This window comes from Physeter macrocephalus, chromosome 10, assembly GCF_002837175.3.
Source record: "Physeter macrocephalus isolate SW-GA chromosome 10, ASM283717v5, whole genome shotgun sequence".
Classification (NCBI taxonomy): Eukaryota; Metazoa; Chordata; class Mammalia; order Artiodactyla; family Physeteridae; genus Physeter; species Physeter macrocephalus.
In genome coordinates, this window is record NC_041223.1 from 23,093,074 (window position 1) to 23,114,042 (window position 20,969).

Sequence of the window (20,969 nt, forward strand, 5' to 3'; positions counted from 1 at the left end):
AATGCTGGCTCTTTATTTCCTGCTCAGTCTGTATAGTTCCCAGCAAAAGCAGCAGTGGCCTAGACATGCATGCTCATGGATTCCGTATCAGGCAATTTGACTTCAACAAAGCTGTTAGGATTGTGACACAAAGGTCCTGAGCTTACTATTATTTACTGGTTTGCAGCAGTGACTAATGTTTAAAAATGTTAACTTTGCTCCACTAATCCTTCCAAATCGTATATCTAATTATGCATCAAATTCCTTCTGTTTGAAATATATAAAATGGTTTCTGATTTCAAATAGATCATAACAGATGTACTGGTAAAACATTAATACTTAAATCCCAATATGCTTTCATATAAAGGATAGCTACAGACCATCCTTATTTATGCAAATACTGATGCTTGAAATAATATTAGCTATTAGAGAAAAAATACATTAAAATTAATAAATAATGGCTAAGATTAATTTTAGTAATCCAATGATGGAAAAAATTATAAAATCCATTAATATAATTAATGTTTTAAGTAGATATAAGGAGAAAAAATTATATCACTTCTGTGAAAATTTCTACACAAAATTAAATACGTTTTTCTAATAAAAGCACTCAAAGAAGAGTAATTGATTCAGTGCTCTCCAAATGTGAATAATCCGTAACTTAAATAATGAGAAATGTTGGACCAGTTTCTGTTAAATTCAGAGAAAAGGGAAATGAGGCTCATTATTGCTGCAGTTTTTACTATTGTGTTGAAGATATTAAAAAATAAAATCCGATAAAAGGAAACAATTAGAGGCATAAGAGTTAGAAAAAAAAGGTTAAACTATCTCTATTTTTAGATGATGTGATAGTTTATCTGGAAAACTACAGAGAATCAAAGTAAAGGAGAGTGGTAGAGAGAGAGAGAGAGAAAGAGAGATGAAATTGAATAAGTACCAGTATAAAACTAATATTTTAAAATCAAAGGTCCTTGTGGTGGTTAATTGTATGTGTTAACTTGGATAGGCCATGCTACCCAGATATTTGGTCTAACATCATTCTAGATGTTTTTGTGAAGGTATTTTTTAGATGAGGATAATATTCAAATCAGTAGATTTTGAGTAAGGTAATGTAGATGGGCCTCACCCAATCATTTGAAGGCTCAATAGAAAAAAGTCTGACCTCCCCTGAGGAGGAGGGGATTCTGCCAGCAGACTGCCTTCTCATTCAGGCTGCAACATTAACTCTTCCTGGGGTCTTCAGTCTTCTAGTATATCTGGCATATTTTGGATTTGTCAGCTTCCATAATCACGGATGTCAGTTCCTTAAAATCTCTCTCTCTCTGTACACATATCCTGTTCGTTCTCTTTCTCTGGAGAACCCTGACTAACATTGTCCTCATATATAAAAATAATACCCAATTATAAGGTATAATTTATGGAAGGACCCATTACAATCAAAAGGTAATATCCTTAGGTAGTAGTGAAACTGCAGAAATGTGTCTTGGGGGCGCTCCGAGGAGCTCCAGTTCTTTATGTCTCAGCATAGAAAGAATTCAGCGAGAGGCAAAGTGATAGATAAGAAGTGATTTGTTAGAATAGGACACTTGTGAGGTTTACAAGTGGGCAGGCAAGGGAGTGCTGCACTGCGAGAATTATTGGGCTACAGTTTTATAATCAAAGGAAAGGTGGGGAGGGAAAGAAGACCACCTTCTTCCTCATTCTTGAGTAGACATCAAACTTTCACTATCAGTTCCTCCTCTGTCTGGCAGGTGAGTTTTCCTGTCCCTACATGGTCAAACTGGGACTGTCATGGCACAATGGAAATGAGCATAAAGGCAGTTACATATACTAAAATACAGTAAATCATCTCAGGTTTTAGTTTAATGTCACCTTTTCCTTATATTTTTGTGTTCAGTGTGTGCAGAGGAGCATGTCCTAAGAATCATTAACTTACTGAGCTCACTGGGCAGGATGTGGGTCTCATAACACCATTGTTTTATGTTTTGAGGCATGTCTTGTACTTCTGTTGTATGGTTTTGTTGCTAAGCAAGCCTGCTTGGTATTGTGGCTAAGCAGAACTACTTTCCTGAGTGATCATTAATTTGCAGGGGTCTCCCATACTTTTTCTTTACTTAAAATCCTCTAGTGGGATTAACTATTTAATCACCTACTTTGTCCCTTTACTCTGTCCCTATCAGTCCTATGAATATACTTATCAAGAAAGGTATAAAACCTGAATGAGGAAAACTATAAAACACTCCTGAAGGACACAGAAGTAGACTTAAACAAAAAGAAAGGAGAAGATGATAAAACATCACAGAGACGTTAGTTTGCCTTAGGTCAGTAAGATTTAATGCAATCTCAATAAAAATATCAGCTTTTATTTGGTATAGAGGTAAGTAGATTTTAAAGTTCATATGGAATAATGAATAATCATTAGTAATGAAATTTCTTTAGAGAGCAGTGTTGGAAGAGGGGTTAATCAAATCAGCTATTATAATTAATTAAATCAGCATCTATAATTAAAAGAGGATAGTATTAGCATGTGAATGGACAAACCAATAAAATAGAGTAGAAAGCCCCCCAAAGACAAAGTAGGTATAAAACTATACTGTATAATAAAGAAATCATCTTAAATCCCTGGGGAAGTGATGGACATTGTCATATATCATGTTGGGAATTCTTGATAGCCATTTCAAAATCATAACATCAAAGCTGTATTCCTCAACATGTAGCAGGATAAGCATCAAATAAATCTGATATATAACTGAAAAAAGAAAGCATATAAATGCTAGAAAAAAATGGGTGAATTTCTGTATAACCTTGGCATGGATAAAAACCTTTCTTATTGTGATTCAGAATCTAGAAGTAGTAAAGGAAAATATTGATAGATTTGACAATATAAAATAAAATATATTTGCATTACAAATTTACCATAAACAAAGGCAAAAAAACCCAGTAAGAATTAGGTATATATGCATATATATTTGCATATGTATTGGCATATTTATTACAAAAAATTAAACTTTCTTATATATAAATATAATTTAAAAATTGAGTGGAAAAAGATACAAAGCTCAATAAATATTGGCCAATAGATATAAACAGACAGTTCACAGAAAAGAAATACAAGTAGACCTGAAACATGAAAATTTGCTCTAACTTGTAATAACAAAATACAAATTAAAGCTAAAACTCAAGTATCAGATTGGCAATAATACAGAAGTTGGCTATATGGGTGAAAACTATATGGGTGAAAGCTATGGAGAAGTAAGAATTTCACACAGTGCTAGTGGGAGTGTAAAATATTACCATCCCTATGGATGGAATTAGCAATAACAAAGCTACCTATACATTTAATTTTTAGCCAGCACCCCAACCTCAGGAACCTACCCTGAAGATACAACTCTATAAATGCAAAACAACATATGTGCAAGAATATTCACCATGCATTATTTGTAACAGCTAAAAATTTGAAAAATACTGTCACCTGAAGGGGATATGTGTGAATAATCATGAAGTCTCACGCATTGTGAAAAAGTAACTATGATTATAGAGGTTTAAAAAATGAGAAAGCTCTCCAGAATATTGTTTTAAGTGGAGAACAGTAGAGAAAACTAAAATATCTAGTAAGTCTATGCACATGCTTGCTTAATTTAAAAAAAAAACACTGGAATGATAAACCAAAGACTAATAAAATTGAGTAACATATAGGGGGTGGAGTAAAACCAACTGGGAGGATTACTGGTAGAAGCAAGGTTTCTCTGAATGTTTGTTGTAGGTACATTAGACAGACCCTCCCTTCTATAACTGTAGCTAGCTCACTTCTCCATGATAAGGAAAGCATTTCTCTCTCCTTTGTTCTTGCTGAGGACTCCTGGCAAGGCAACACTGACTTCATCAGGATCTATCCCCACCAATTCTCATGGCCCTGAGGCCAATAACGAAGTTTAAGTCTCAACATAATCAAGCCAGGGAAGTGCTGCATTGGCTGTGAGAGGAAAGACAATAGAAATACCTTCTAACAGAGCCACCAGTTATACCTCTTTTTCTTTTAATGCAGCTAATAATTTGCTACTAAGTGCTTTTTTAAACTGAAAGCCTAATCCATGGAGGCTTTGTGACTCTCTGGGCTGACATTTCCATTTTGTGAAGTGGGTTAACTTATACTCAATGGCCCAGTCATCTGGTCTGCCACTGCCTTGAGAGATTACAGACTACCACACTGAAGATCCCCTTTGGAACTTGTGAACTGTAGAAACACATTCTAACTGCAGTCAAACAGTCTGAGTCACTCATGTCAATGCCCATAGTAAGAGCCTGTTCTCTAAGTCTTACTGGAATAAGCTGGTAATCACGCCTACACTGTCCAGAATCACCATTGCCACTTGGATTTATTATTGCAGCAGGCATGGCAACACATCTATCATCATAGACTGGCCATACAATAAAGGACTATGTACTTCTGATTAAGAAGCTACACTGCATATTAGAATTGTAACATCTGCTAGAAGTTGGCCCCTTTGTCTTGCCCTCTTGAAGAGGGCTGAATTGCATGAGACATTGACTTTACCTAATCCTGGAAAATTGACTGCATTGGACCTTTGACCCTGCTGAGACTACCAGTGGTGCCTCACTGCTGTTGACACATTGGTAGGTTATGATGTTGTTAGTTGTATCTTATGAGCCTTCTCTGGTCACACCATTATGGCTCATCAAACTAAAATGTGCCATGTTTTCAACTTTATGGACCACTTATATCGTCTTATATTTCTATCCCTTTTGTTGAAAAGGCCACTCTACAATGGGCTGATAGTCAGTGTATTTGAGGGACATTCATATTCTCTATCAGCTGCAGACATGTGGCATTTTTGAGCCCTAGAATTAACTATCAAAGTTAGCCCTAGAATTCAAATAAAAAGGATTTCTGACTCTCCCTCCCTCCCTCTTTATAGTCCATAGCCTTAATAAGGCAGTTTGATCACTGAATGCAGCCATCCCTAGACAAGGTTCATCTTTTATTATTCATCACCTCCTGGTTAATGATCAAGGTGAAAGGGGTGGGGAATTATGTAGACTTATTTGGAAAATTTTGCCTGGCACCTTGACCATTCCTAGGCATGGTACATCCCTCTCCTGACAGCAAGTCCAGGTCAACTTGGTTTGTATACCCTTTTGGTGGCAGCCCAGTTAAAAGGGAGGCTAATGGATACAAACCTAATTCTGGTTTAGCCACCTGTATTCTCTTGTTGGATTAACAGAATTCTAGATTATAAAGATAATTACAACTTGGTTCAGTACACTGCTAACCCAGTGCTGCATAATGACTCAAGTGGGCCAAGGTAGGTTACATAATGCGTTTCTGTAAATTTTATAAAAATGCCCTTGTGCCTCTTGTACTTGAACACCTGCCTCCCTCCAGATGAGAGGTCTAGGTGTCAGTAGGAGATGATTTGAGATAATTTGGAGATAAAGCTACTAGGATGAGGCACTTATTTCACAGCCATGAAGTGAGAGGAACAATCCCAGTGCCTGAGAAGGAAACACCTTAGATACTGAGGTTCAGGAAGTGAGAAACAATGAATGTTCTTTGTCTTCTAGATCCCCAAACACAGCATGATAAAGCAATCATTTAACAGCAGTTGTAACTGACCTGCTGCTGGGTTTGTCATCTCCATTCATGTGCTATAAAAACAGAAAAAATTCATGTAGACATGACCACTCCTGGAATATTCTGAAGTATCAGATGCTATCAGTGGTAGTTTCTGAATATGGAGTCCTCACCACCACTGCCACACTGTACATGTGCAAACACACAGCTGACATAATTTTGTTGCAGTTCAGTGGATACAAATATACGCTTTTTCTGATACCTGAGTGGCTTTGGGTTGTGCCATGATGGCAAGAAAGGCTGCAACCATTCAGTGCCATGGCCCATGTAGCTTAACCAAATCAATGTAATTGTGACCCAAATCAAGTTTAACAATAAACCCTGAACTGGAATGACCTGTGCTCCTTCAGGATATATTTGTAGGTAGAAGGGAGTGAGCTATGGAAATATCTTTTCATTAGAGGTGGGGTTGCTTTTTGGCCCATATATGGTTCCCTATAGTTATTGGCAATAACACCAGAGATCAGAATGTTCCTTTTCACTGTGAAGTGAAATAGATAAAGGGCTGGACTTAGACTACATCTTAGCTGTTTGAGATAAGACCTACTGGTCCCTTCTAGGGCTTATTCACACACAGTTGTTTGAGTGTGTGACTATAGGAGGTAACTACTTTAAGTCACTAAGGTGGATTGGCCTCCTCCTGACCCCTGGATTCTGGCAGCCTTAAATTAATATTTGATAAAAATTGAATCAATTTGGTCCTGTCCTTTGCCAGTAAGATTAATCAGAGTGGCTGACTGAGTGTCATACTCTTGTGGAAATTTGAGTACAGTCAAGAACGTTTAGGAACAAGGGATGGACTCTTGGGAGATGCAACCCACCAGGGACCCTGAGCATCCCTGCATATTCTTGCCCAGGTGCCAAGAATGCAAGGTCCTGATTGCTCTGTATCTGGGCCATTTCTCAGGGTTTGTGGGAAGCAACCTTGAAAAATGTGGTAATATCTCCCTTGGTACAAAGAGTAGTTTTGCACAGCATTCATCTGGATCATATCATGTTGCTCCTTTGGGAGCAAGGGAAATTGACACAAACATAGTGACACATACTTTTGGATGTGCAGTGTTTGATCAAAGTCCTCTGTTTCTGAATCAGTAGTGCCAGGTCTTTTGCCAGGTCTTTTGCCAGCACCCACAAAAGAGTAACAGGCTAACTTACAGCTTGTAAGTGGGATAAAATCAAATCTCAGATCTGACAATAATTTTGACCTTTTAGGTGATAAGTTTATTCCTCTTTATCTATTATGATTACTGATATGTTCGGACTTTCCCCTCCCATCTTATTTTGTATATTTCATTTGTTCCAATTTTTTAATAATTAAAAAAAACTTTCCCATTTCTTATGTTTTCATGAAATGTTGTCAACCCTGTCTCTCATTTGTCTGGAAATTTTTTTGTTCTATTTTAATTCTATGGTAATTTTGTATAATTTTTTCATGGTTTCTCATGGTAATTTTCCATGTAAATTCAAGCCCAGACTCTCATGAGAGTAGTTCTCTGGCTACACATTCTCTGTGGAAAGTATTCCTACTATCATTATCTTTTTTCCACCTTCAGCTGACCGAAAAAAATCGGCTTCCCTTATGAGTTCCTTTTCTAACTGACTTTTCCCAGCCTACCTTTTCAATAACAATGCAGTATTCACACAGAGATTTCTGGCTTTATGATAGAGTCACATATTTAGCTTTCCATTTTGCATAGCTCTCATCTTATTCTCTTATTCCCCTATTTTTGATGGTTAACCAGCCAAGCCCTGGGGTTAGTTGTTCCCAGAACAACTATGGCTTCATGTTCACTTGCCCCTTATATTCAGATAGCTGTTTGTGCTTTGGCCTTCATGGAATTCTCCTACTTTTAATGTGGGCTCAACAATGTATGAAAAGTCATAAATTTTGTAGATCTTGTGTCTTTTTTCAGAAGGAAAGCATTTGAAAATATGGAGATCACCATATTGTTTTTGTTAATATTTCTATTCTAACAGCTATAAACTCAACATTTCCTTCATCTATGAAATTCTTTAATTGATAAATTCATATACTTTGACAAGTGTTATTTTCCCATTTCACAAAGATTGATTGGCTTGACTCTAATTCAGGCCTAAAGCTAAAAGGGCCAAATGCTGTCCTTAGGGGTCCGTGTGGCCAGTCCACTTCATAAATGTGGGAGACTTCAGAGAAATATGGTACTAAGGAGCATGTCTGAAGGACAGATTTGCTGGTTGTGACTTCTGTGCAAATAGTCTTATCATTTGAGGATGAATCATGGTCCTAACCATCTCCTAAGTTTCAAACTAATTAGTCTTGATAGACTTTAACATCTTGACAATATAGTCATCAGATATCCAAGTCTTTCATTAAAAGGGGAAAATTATTTGTTTCCTACATAATTCCTGTAATAGGATTTTTCCCCCTGATAATTATAATATCAAGATATTTCCAGGTAAAAAAGGAGTTCTTTTTGAAGTGTATGCCATATAGGAAGTTAAGTTCATGTATCTTTTTTTTTTTTTTTTTTTTTGGCTGCACTGCACAGCTTGTGGGATCTTAGTTCCCTGACTGCAGATTGAACCCAGGCCCATGGCAGTGAAAGCGCCAAGTCCTAACCACTGGACCGCCAGGGAATTCCCTCATGTATCTTTTAGCTTATCCAAAGCAAGAGAAAAGTAAAAATAATGTTTACTATATTAAAAATTAATTATATGAAAAGACATGTTTTACAACATTTATATCTCTGAACCTCAAGATGCCATTTGAAATAGTTGGAAAAACTGCTGGAGAAAAAGGAGAAAGTATTTCCTCTCTATCCTTAGTACATTATCTTCATAGGCCTCAGAAGATTTCTCATTATTTGCTGTCTCAACAAACCTGCATGCTTCTTTCTTTATGGAATTAGACTTTATTTTTGCAGTTTTTCAAAATAATGCCATTCCAAGGGAATGAAATATTTCTTTCACTTATTCTTGACAAAACATTAATATTCTTCCTGAAAAGAAATCTCTGAGGAGTTAAAAATAGCATTTAAAAATCACTTTTCCTTTCAGCCTGGACTGGTGAGTTGCATTTAAAATATGATTTCAAAAAAGTACAGGGGGTTAAATGGAGGTGGTTTGTTATTTTTGCAATGGCTGGTGAGATTTCAAATTTTAATTTTTGCTTTCTGAATTTATTTATTGTTTCACATGGATTATAAAAATAAATTGTCTAGTCCATTACTTTCTACCTGTAAGTCTTCTACATGTAGTAAATAAAATGTTTGAGAAAGACTGATTCTATTGTCTAATAATTTTTATAGACGATAAAAGGGTGTGAGTAATTTTTATAAAACTAGATATATTTTATTAAATGTTTATTGAAAAGAATTGTGCCAGAGAGGCTTGTTTAATGAGCAAAGGATTTGAACTGAGAAGAATCTATTCTTCACATATTGTAAGACTATTATTTATCACTCAGTACTGAATAGACAATAGAAAATACATGGTTTTTGCCCAATGAGATGAAAGGTAATATAAGTTTTAATACCTGTAGGATCTTTCAAACAACCACTGGAGAAGAGCAATTACCTATTCTTCCACATCAAGTTGTATAGTATACAGTGATTTACAGAGACGGTTTCTGAGGATTCACTAGTGTAACATTTGACAAAGAAAAACAACAACATATTGGCAAGGAATTCAATGGCACCTGGGATTCTCAAGCTGATTTCTCCTCCCTCTCCTCCTCTTTCTTCTTCTCTTTAAAGTCTATATGTTTCTTCGTATTTTCCCTTTTATCATTTCTATCATTTCCATTATCATCATCATCATTATACTTCTTTTAAGGTACCAACCCACATAGGAAAAATGTAAAATAGTGATTAATAATTAATTTATGTAATCTAAATTAAATATAAACTTAAATAGCAATTTTTATAGCTGGAGTATCAAGGAAGGCAAATGCTTTTATTTTCCACAAATAATAATAAGAAAAAACATGTAGCATTAGGGAAAAAGGGAATTTTGTTTAGCAGCTCTCCTGACCAGGTCACCTTTTCTCTCAGAATATCTTAACCAAAGCTAGTTCCTCCCTTTGTGAGAGTACTGGATGGATTACAACCCCCTCATTCTGGGGTGTTTTTCTTCTTCTCATGCGCTGTGTCCCATTGGGTCAGTTGGCAGAGTGGGGAGGAAGGAAGCATTATACATTATATTTATGCGGAATCTTACTCTTTTTCCATTAAGATTACCTGTTGTTTTCATTTACCAACTACCAAGTCCCATACATTTATTAATTTTTGCTACTAGCTCACTGTTTTCATCATCCTACCCAAACTCTTAAAATGCTATAAATCACTCTTTAATTTATTTAAAAATATGTATTTTGAACCTTATTTAATTTATTGCTCAAATGTTGCCTTTTCACTAGGCGTATCTGACCACCATTTGGAAATTGCTACTTGCCTTCCTCATTTTCTATTCCAAGTCCCCTTTACCCTGATTTTTAAATCATAAAATATACTTCTTTTCAGCATAACCTATAAAGTACATATTTAACACTTATGCTTTACTACATGCTGGGTACTGTTTTCAGTTCCTTGCAAATATTAACTCATTTAATTTTCATATCAAACATATCAAAGTAGGTATTATTGTTACTGTTTAATAAATAAGGAAATAAGTACAGAGAGTTAACTAAATCAGAAATCACAGAGCTAGGTAGTGATTGAACTATGATTTGAATCTATGCAGTATGCCTCCAGAGGCCATGCTCTAAAAGCCCTATGCTCCTTTTAAAATTTATTGTACTTACTCTTTATGTCTCCCTGGAGAGCACACATTCTTGTCTGTTTAGTTCACTATTATATCTCTGGTGCCAAGAATGGTATCTGGAACCCAATAGGTACTCAGTTAATATTTGATCTCCTATTATGTGCCAGATAATGTAGTAGATCAGCAAAAAGTTACAGCTTTCCTCAGGTCAGGAGAGGAGATGAAATAGATATTAAATGAATCATCTCAGAAATAAGTGTCTAGGTTTCAAAAACTGACAAAAACTGTGTAGAAAAACACAAAGTACTCTGACAGGGTTTAACATGAGACATACATTTTTAAATGCTTTGCTCATTTTGACTGCATTAGCTAAAAACATCTGATTAAAAAAAAAAATCCTTGAGGCCTACTCAAGACCTGAAGGACTGGGTAGAACTTATCAAGATAAATTGGGAAGAATGAGTGTACTAGAGATTGGGGAACTAGACTGTTAAGTCTAACCAGTGAGACTGTAATAGAGTCGATGGACTGAAATTCCAATATAACTGGAAACTCTAGGTAGAAGGGAAAAGCTGCGGAAGGGAGTCTATGAAGGCAGCCGGGAATTCTGTTGGAAAGGACCTTGTGGTTCATGTTAAGATGTTTGGATTTTCTTTTAAGACAGTGGGAAGCAGAGTCTTAAACAGTTAACTGACTGGTTGGATTTACATTTTGGATATCCGAATGCCGTGCAAAGAATGGATTAAAAGCAAGCAAGAGAGAAGATAAGTAGGCAATATGGAAAGCTACCCAAAAGTACAGTGATCCCGATGAGAGGTGATAGTGTTTTAAACCAGAGTAGCTGCAGTGGAAATGAAGGCAGTTGTACAGGTGTTCAGGAGTGGAATCTATTGGATCAATTTTTTATTGGATGTTGGAGATGAGGAAGGGAGAGGAGTAAAGGAAGATTTCCTAGATTCTGGCTTGGGTAACAGATCCTGCTGCCATTAACAGCATAGGAAAAATAAAAAATAGGGGAATTACTTTTTAGGAGGCAAATCAGCAGTTCAGCTTTGGACAGTGTGGGCATATCTAAGTGAGGCTCTGGGGATATGTCTTTTGGGCACAGAGATTTGTCATCTCTTAGCACATTGGAACTACTACTACTAGTGAAAACTATTGGAGGATATTAGAATGACTGGTGATAGTCTTCAAAGTGAGAATAGTAGATTAACTAGAAGAATGAATGCCTTCATGATAATAATCAGAATTTTAAATATGGCTAGAGCAAGCGGAGTCTGTGAAACACTGAGAATGAATGGCAAAATGTATGAGAATGCTTATCCCTCTATTGTTTATGGTAACAGGGAGATGGGATCAATTTAAATGTCCATCATTAGGGAATGGATAAATGTGATGGAAGCATGCCATGTATTACTATGCCTTTTTAGAGCGATAAACTAGAGATACATGCACATAAATGGATTGATTTTCAAACACTGCACTAAATGATAAGAGAACACAAAATGAGTTATATAGGACATTGCAATTATGTAATTAAATATACACACTGAAGTTCACACATGCACACATACATCCATACAAATCATTATATATTTTTAAATGATGTATACATGTCCAATTAAAAATATTAACTACATTACACTGGATATCTATAGAGAAGAGAGAAATGAAAATAATAGGTATTATTTGTAAGTTTGTAAAGAAACTTACTTTGTTAGAAAACTGTCTGCAGCTGTGACAAGCATGACAGAGTGATTAGATCCATTGATTGGACCTCTTGGTATATTACCTACCAGGGTGATGGTGGAGAGCTAAACACACTAAAATGTAATGGACTAGATGGCTCAGGAAGAGAGGTTCTTGTTCCCAAAGGAGAGTAAAATTGATACTCTGGATTGGTTCCCTCAAACTTCACTCCAGTTTCCTATTTGTCGAAGTTGAAAAACTAAAATTACATCTCCAAGAGTCCACTACAGTGAGGGTATTGGGTATAAATTAGATTCTCACATGAGATTCACCAAAGTAAGGATTAAATGAGAAGGAAGCCAACTTCCTGCAATTTAGGGGTGTTTCTGCTCTCAATGTCATGAAAATGTGAGACTTTTTTTTTCCTCCGAAGCATCTTTCCAATATTCACTCTGCAGCTTCGTCAGAAGCAGTTGTCTTGTCATCTTTCTTCTAACATAGATCCAGTGGTGGCCTTGGAGAGAGTATCTGGTTTAGTTCTTGATTCTGTATTTTTCTGCGAGTCACTCTGGGAGGCCCAACCTAGGATCCACTTTAGTAAATTCAGTAACTTGTAAACATCTAAATTCCTTTCTGATTAAAATGGCTAGAGTAGGTTACTCTCTCTTGCACCAACGTATGTGTGAATAAAGGGTGAAGAGATTCTTGGCAAACTCCAACAGATGTCCATACTATGCCACCACTTGCCTGAGAAGCATCCATATCCCTTCTTGTTTCCATACATGTAATTTCAAAAATTCTGACTACTATAGATTGAAAGAGTTTCAGAGATGATGACTATAACTGTGTCCCGGCTGTGAGCAGCTAAGACACTTAACCCAAATTACATAGCAACAATTGCTGTATTTCCCTTTTATAAGTTATTCCAAATAATAAAATCCTATATAAAAGTGGGTTATTTTATGATATATTTTCTGAGAGCAGCTATTTATGTTCTCTTTTTGAAATCCAATGAAATGAAGAATTGCTTGTTATACGTAATAGTGTAAAAGATGGAATGTATGTGCATGTACCTGTGTAAAATGTAAGTTATGCTTGTATGTATATGATTTTCACTATGAGTACAATTTCCTAGACTCTAAATTTCATTACTCGGCATTTTAAAAATTATAGGACATTGAATATGTTAAGATAAATATTCTGGCTTCTCTCTCTTTTTTTTTTTTTTTTTTTTTTGTGGTATGCGGGGCTCCCTCTGCTGCGGCCTCTCCCGTTGCGGAGCGCAGGCTCCGGAGCGCAGGCCCAGCGGCCATGGCTCACGGGCCCAGCCGCTCCGCGGTATGTGGGATCCTCCCAGACCGGGGCGCGAACTCGGTTCCCCTGCATCGGCAGGCGGACGCGCAACCACTGCACCACCAGGGAAGCCCTGGCTTCTCTCATTTTGAAGGCATTTTCAGATTTAATAACCAAGCCAACTAAATGCATTTTTAACTTTAATATTGCCCTAGAAAATGTGCTAAATAACATTATTGATGTAAGTACAATAGTTATTAAAATGTCAATCATAGTCTTCAAATTATACCGAAAAGCATCTGGTGAATTCACTCTAACTATGTTATGAAAAACAGCAACTGGGAGTCAGATCAATGGCCTGAGTTTAGAGCCACAAAAAAGGTACCTGAAAAAAGGCTGCTTTGGGGGACTTTCAGATAATTGTTTAAATCAAACTAGTTAAATTGAAGAGTGTTCTAAGGATCAATTTGTAATCACTCTCTGCAAATAACATGCTCCCATTTCCTCCTCCAGGATATATAAAATGAGAATGAATTAATTGTACATTATAAACAATAAAAAAACTTTTGAAAGACAATTGGTATAAGAATCTGTATTTCATAATAGAAATACATCAACAGATGAAATTGATGTCCAACAATTTAAGAAAAAAATCAGTCTGTTTATTTCAGTTAAGATTCATCAGTGTTAGAAAAATATATATACTTTTTATTGGTACTACAGTATTGAAGTGTGTTTGGAAAATGAAGAAAAGTGAGGGAAAGTACTCTCTGTATCATAATCCACAGTTCTTAATTTTTACCCGTTCTTTTCTCCATAGGAAATAAGTTGTGTCCCTTTGAAATCCATGATAAATTCCTCTGATTCCCTATTATTTAAAAATTTATTTTTTTACTCTAGGAGATATTACAGGAAGAGTTCAAAATATAAATATTTGTACTGACAGTTTTATCGTGATATAATTCATATACCATAAAGTTCACCCTTTTACAGTATACAATTCAGTGGTTTTTAGTAGATTCACAAGGTTATGCATCAGTCACCACAATTTAATTTCAGAACATTTCATCATCCACCCCCAAAAGCCCTATACTTATTTGCAGTCACTCCCCATTTCTTCCTCCTCCCAGCCCTAGCAACTATTAATCTACTTTCTGCCTCTATAGATTTGCCTACTATGGACATTTTATATTAAATGGAATCATACAATATGAGGCCTTTTGTATCTGGATTCTTTCATTCAGCACAATGTTTTCAAAGTTCACTGCTGTTGTAGATTGAATCAATACTTCATTTCTTTTTATGGGCAAATAAGATCCCATTTTATGAATAACTGGTAACATTATTTTTCTATCTAGTTTATCTTATACCTTTTCATTCCACCCTTCTTCTGATTCTTGTCCTCAATATTATACTTCCAGGACTTTCTCTAATATCTCACACACTCCATAGATAAATCATGCTAAAGACAATCTCTGGTCAAGGTTTGATCCTTTTGTCTTTCTAGACCAATATCACACTGATTTAATTATTATTGTGTAAAATGTGTTTGAATTTGGTAGGAAACTCTTCCTTTTTGGTCTTCCTTCTCAGAATTGTCTTATTTATTTATTTTTTAAAAATTATTTATTTATTTATTTTTATTTATTTATTTTTGGCTGCACTGGGTCTTTGTTGCTGCGCACAGGCTTTCTATAGTTGGGGCAAGTGGGGGCTCCTCTTCGTTGCGGCGCGCGGGCTTCCCATTGCGGTGTCTCTCTTGTTGTGGAGCACAGGCTCTAGGCATGCAGGCTTCAGTAGTTGTAGCACACGGGCTCTGTAGTTGTGGCTCATGGGCTCTAGAGTGCAGGCTCAGTAGTTGTGGTGCACGGGCTTAGTTGTTCCACAGCATGTGGGATCTTCCCGGACCAGGGCTGAAACCCATGTCCCCTGCATTGGCAGGCGGATTCTTAACCACTGTGCCACTAGGGAAGCCCAGAATTGTCTTATTTATTTATATTATTATATTCTTTTCTACAAAGTTTAGACTAATTTTGTGAATTTTTATGCCCCCAATCTTACTGTAATTTTAATCAGAATTTTATTGAATTTATAGATCAGTTTTGGGAAAATGACATGTTTCCAGTGTAACATTGCTAGCATTTCTAATCCATTAACATCATTTACCTCTCCAAGGTTTTCTTTGCTTACTTTGATTGAGTTTCTAAAAAGGTATTTTACATTTCCGTTAGGTTATCTACTGATAATTTATAACTGGTAGGCTATTGTAAATGCCACTTATACCTGCCTTCAGTTTTCTAATTAGATATTCCTCACGTTAGAGCAGACACCTCTTTTGCTATGCCTAGATACCTCAGTTTCATTTACCATTTTGTGTGCGCAGCCCTGGGCTTATGCATGTTTGGCTTCTATGGGCTCACCTCTGAGACTTTTTAGAGGACTGTTCCACTTCCTGGTGGAGAGATCTAGGTATATCATAGCCGATGGCTGACCAGAGTGAAAGTACATAACCAAAGTGGGACCAACTCTGAAATATAATTTAAACTCTGGACTTCCTTGTGGAGTTGGTTTAAGGCTGTGTGACCTTTCCTGCTTTCAATACCGTGAATGACTCCAGAGAATGGTGAAACAAACAACCTTTTATGGGAGGTAAAGAAAAGAGAAGTTTGTAATTTTTTGTTGGGAAGATGTAGGTGGGATAATTTCTATTACTCTGAAAATTGGATGCGGAAAAGTGAGGAGATAAGTCTGGAAGTTTGAGAAGAATGGACAAAGAAGTATACTCTTCAGTGCTTGGGAGAGCAAATTGATTACCAAAATGTACTAAGATTGTCAGACAGTGTTAATATGGAATCATAGTCAGTGTCATCTACATGCGTGAAAACTCAAGATTATATCAGTAACATAATAGCAGAAGAAAGACTGTAGGAAAAGATCTTGTCAATGGCCTGATTCTACACTCCATTCTTCTTTCTGAATAACCAATTTGACACAGCTGTACCAGTTTTCCTCTCCCTCTGAATTCAGATCTCCTGGGGCCTCAGAATAACTTTGACTCTAAACTGATGGTTCCCGAGAGCCCTAGCTCACAGAACCTTCAAATTGCTCACAAACCTGTAAAGCTCCATTTTCTCCTTTGATGATTAAAACTCCCCGTCAAAGTAACACATATTTTTATTGTGTCAACTGTTTATCTTTATTTAGCCCCACATTGTCCATAATAGCTGCTTGATATTTTTGTGCCCAGGGCTGTAACCTGGATTTTCTGTTTTGTATTCCACCTTCTGTAATCATTTAGTATTTGCTGAACTAGTCATAGGAGACATGCTTGCTTTTTTCATATTTCCTTAAACTCTGAACTTCCTGTTTCAACTTACATATCTATTGGATTCTCTATTTAATACATTCCTTTTTCTAAATTTGCTTTAACTATGCTATTTTACTATTTTTCCCTTGGCTGTATCTCATCCGACCTCTACTGGACTGATAAAAACAAATAAGTCGATTTGTAAGTACATTCTTTTCCCACAAAATAGTATGTAATAATTGCCTGAGAGGAAAGAAGCTGAAGAAGCCCCTTGTGAATTTACATTTAATTTTAGCCTCAGAGGTTCTTAAAGGCAGTGGTTATGTCTGCATGTGAATAGGGATATTTAATCAGTCCAGACTGTCAGGTCGATAGTAGTGCTTATCAAGAAATTAGAGAAAAATGTGCTATCAAGTCCATCCTCCTGCCACAGAAGGGGCAACAAATCAGATACGGAAAGTCAAACACTGTGATTAAAAAGCTCATCTGCCCTAGGGAGTCCTTCATATATATATTTAACATTCAGCTTGAGTTTACTACTGTGAAGACAGCTTTTTTCTATGTCTTAGAGATTTTAGCTGCAGTACCTCCTTAATCTGCAGACTGCAGATTTTTTTTTTTCTTTTAAGGAATGCTACTGATTAATAGTATTTTAAAACTTGAAGAGAGTCATGTTGGAGGAAGATTTTGGTGATTTTCAAACAAGTATCTTTTACTGGACATGTTGTGAGAGTACCACTTTAAAACATATACATATATAATGTCGACATTTCAGTGTCCTCAACTTAAGGAAGTGTTTGTATACCTTCTATTTTGTTTTATTTTATTTAGTATTTCTAATAGTCTTAGCTTAGGCACAGAAATAAGTAATTCACTCTGCCACCGTGTGTGAATGTTCTTTTAAATGCACGTCAATTTTAAAGCTTTAGCCATGAGTAGTAACAATTATGTTTGACAATACCTTACTGGGATGTTTTAGGCTACCTTGGTCTAAAATACTTGAATTCTCTGAATAGCAGAAAAGCAGTTTTTGCTTGTCTTGGCTCAATCCAACTCCACTTTAGCCTGGCCTTCTTACCAGGGAATCTGGGGAATCCTTGAGTAAGTCTCAGAGTCTTCTGACAATCTCTCAGACTATGAACTGTCAATAAAATTTGGCTGTTTCAATTAATTCTGATATATTTGAGTTCTTAGAACAAATATTTCTTTCCAAGGAATCCATCGGCTAAGGTCTAGAATGCCCTTGCTGTCTTAGCAGCCAGACTTTACCTGTTAAGGTCTATAACTTCTTTTCTCTAAGGCACGACCTGGTTGTTTTCCTAGAATTGGAACCAGGAGGGCAGTCTTTCCTTTGTCTAAGAAGCCTGTTTTCTTTTCACTATGTAATCAACCTTAGAGATATAACTATTTCTCTTTTTCTGAAAAAGGAACTAAACTATATTTACTTCTTCTTCTTTTATTCCAGGACTATATTAGTCAGGGTTCTTCAGAGAAACAGAACCAATTATAGATAGAGCTAGAGTTAGAGATTAATATTTCTTTTTAAGCAATTGGCTTGGCTCATGAGATTGTGAGAGTTGGGGTATTTGTAGACCAGGCTAGCAAACTGGAAATTCTATAGAAGTTGACATTTCAGTCTTGACTCTGAATTCCACATGAAAATAAGCTGGAAACTCAGGTAAGATATCTGTGTTACAGTTTTGAGGATAATTCCTTCTTCAGAAAACCTGTCTTTACTCTTAAGCTATTCAACTGATTGGATGAACTCTACCTACACTATAGAGGGTAACCTGCTTTGCTTGAAGTGTGCTGATTTAAATTTTAATCACATAAGAAAAATACCTTCATAGCATCATCTACACAGGTGTTTCATCAAACAACTGGGCACTGTGGCCTAGCCAAGTTAACACATAGAGTTAACCATCATAAGGATGTTTAATTTATAACCTCTACCAACTAAATCTGAAAACACATATAATGTGAAATGTTCATAAGAAAAGATATAAGAAATAGAGCTGTCCAGGAGAAAAAGCAAAATATTGCTGTCAGCTCATTTTCCTACAACGGGGTGTAGATTTCTAAAATGTCTTTTCAAGATGGTGCCCAGAATGAATGTGTTGAGCCACATGCAATGAAAATTAACTTACAAAAATCAACAAAAGCTCTTCTTGAAAGAATCAGGCCAAACATCAAATAGGATTTTCTGGGATTACTCTGGCTTTTATCCTTGGAAATCTCATGCATTCCTCTGTATGAGATTATTTTTCATTGAACACAGATTTTGAACTCCTCTTTTATGTCAGGCCTTGATTAAACTGAACAGTCATACAAATTGGGCTTTTATTTAGTGTATAAAAGTTTTATTTAGTGCATAAAAGAGGAAGTGGTGTTACCTATTCAAAAATATTGAAGCATTTTATCCAGATATTAACAATGTGAATAGATGAATTAAGATGAAAAGGGGATCTAGTGATAATTCAGAGATTTCACACAGTGCTTTAAATAAAATACCCTTATAATAAAGTTCATTCTGAAAGGATAAAAGGGCTGAAGAAGAAAAAAAAACTAGGACCTATAAAACCATACTTAAAATAGAGTACAGATAATAGCATGCAAGATGCATATTCTGAAATAAGTGTTGCATTGGTAAAGATAAGTACATTTGAAGTTACCTATTTTATATTTTCAGAAAAAAGTGAGAAAATTTTGTTTGTGAAAGAAGTGCAAAATGAGATAGACAGTAATCTGTGATGAGAGAAAAAGAGAGTGAGAAAGAGAAAGCTGATTTTAGGCTGGCAGAAAAAATGAGAATTGAATGAGAGAATTGTCAAAAACTAGGAGAGTAGCAATGCTGTATGTCTAGATTTGAAAATGTTAAAATTAGATATTTATGGTTCCAGCAGTGTAAGATTAAGACAGTTTTTGTTTGTTTGTTTGTTTTTTGCAAATCTCTTTTCAAATAGCAAGACAATGATGAATTGAGGTCCATGATCCTGCCAAAAAAGAGGAATCCAAGATTATGACCCAAGCATTTTCTTTTGACTTATCACTTAAAGCATTTGCTTAATTTAAAACTGAGTCTGTGAGACTGAGCTGCTGACTATCTCATGGGATTCAGAGATTAAATGGAATGTGTGGCCTACCAAGTAAGAGGTTCCTATACATACATCCCAAGGTTTCAGTTGGAACACTCATAGAGATAAATGCAAGGAACAATGTTGATTCAAATTATGCCATCTCCCACAGAGACTGAAGGCCAGTTTCAAATCAGTTTAATTCCTATTAGATTAGGGTTATCCTTTCCTACCATAGTTTCTGCTGAAATTGAAAAAAATAAGTTTCGAAGAGAGTAAAATCAATAAGAACCTTAAATTGTCTCTACAGAGTTTTTCTATAGAGCTGTTTATAATCATTAAAAAATTATTGGGCATGCAAAGAGACAAAAAACATTGACAAACACAAGGAAAATGATGTTAGAAACTGACTCACGTGCAACACGGACGTGATGCAGTAGTTTGTTTTTTTTTTTAACATCTTTTATTGGAGTATAATTGCTTTACAATGGTGTGTTAGTTTCTCCTTTATAACAGAGTAAATCAGTTATACATATGCCCCCATATCTCTTCCCACTTGCATCTCCCTCCCTCCCACCCTCCCTATCCCACCCCTCTAGGTGGTCAGAAAGCACCAAGCTGATCTCCCTGTGCTACGCGCCTGCTTCCCACTAGCTATCTGTTTTACGTTTGGTAGTGTATATATGTCCATGCCACTCTCTCACTTTGTCCCAGCTTACCCTTCCCCCTCCCCGTATCTTCATGTCCATTCTCTAGTAGAGTAGGTCTGTGTCTTTATTCCCATCTTGCCCCTACGTTCTTTTTTTTTTTTCCTACGTTCTTCATGACCTTTTTTTTTTTTTTTTAGATTCCATATGTATGTGTTGGCATACGGTATTTGTTTTTCTCTTAATCTGTATATCTTCTTTGGAGAAATGTCTATTTAGGTCTTCTGCCCATTTTTGGATTGGGTTGTTTGTTTGTTTTGATATTGAGCTGCATAAGCTGCTTGTAAATTTTGGAGATTAATCCTTTGGAGTTGCTTCATTTGGAAACATTTTCTCCCATTCTGAGGGTCGTCTTTTCGTCTTGTTTATGGTTTCCTTTGCTGTGCAAAAGCTTTTAAGTTTCATTAGGTCCCATTTGTTTATTTTTGTTTTTATTTACATTTCTCTAGGAGGTGGGTCAAAAAGGATCTTGCTGTGATTTATGTCATAGAGTGTTCTGCCTATGTTTTCCTCTAAGAGTTTGATAG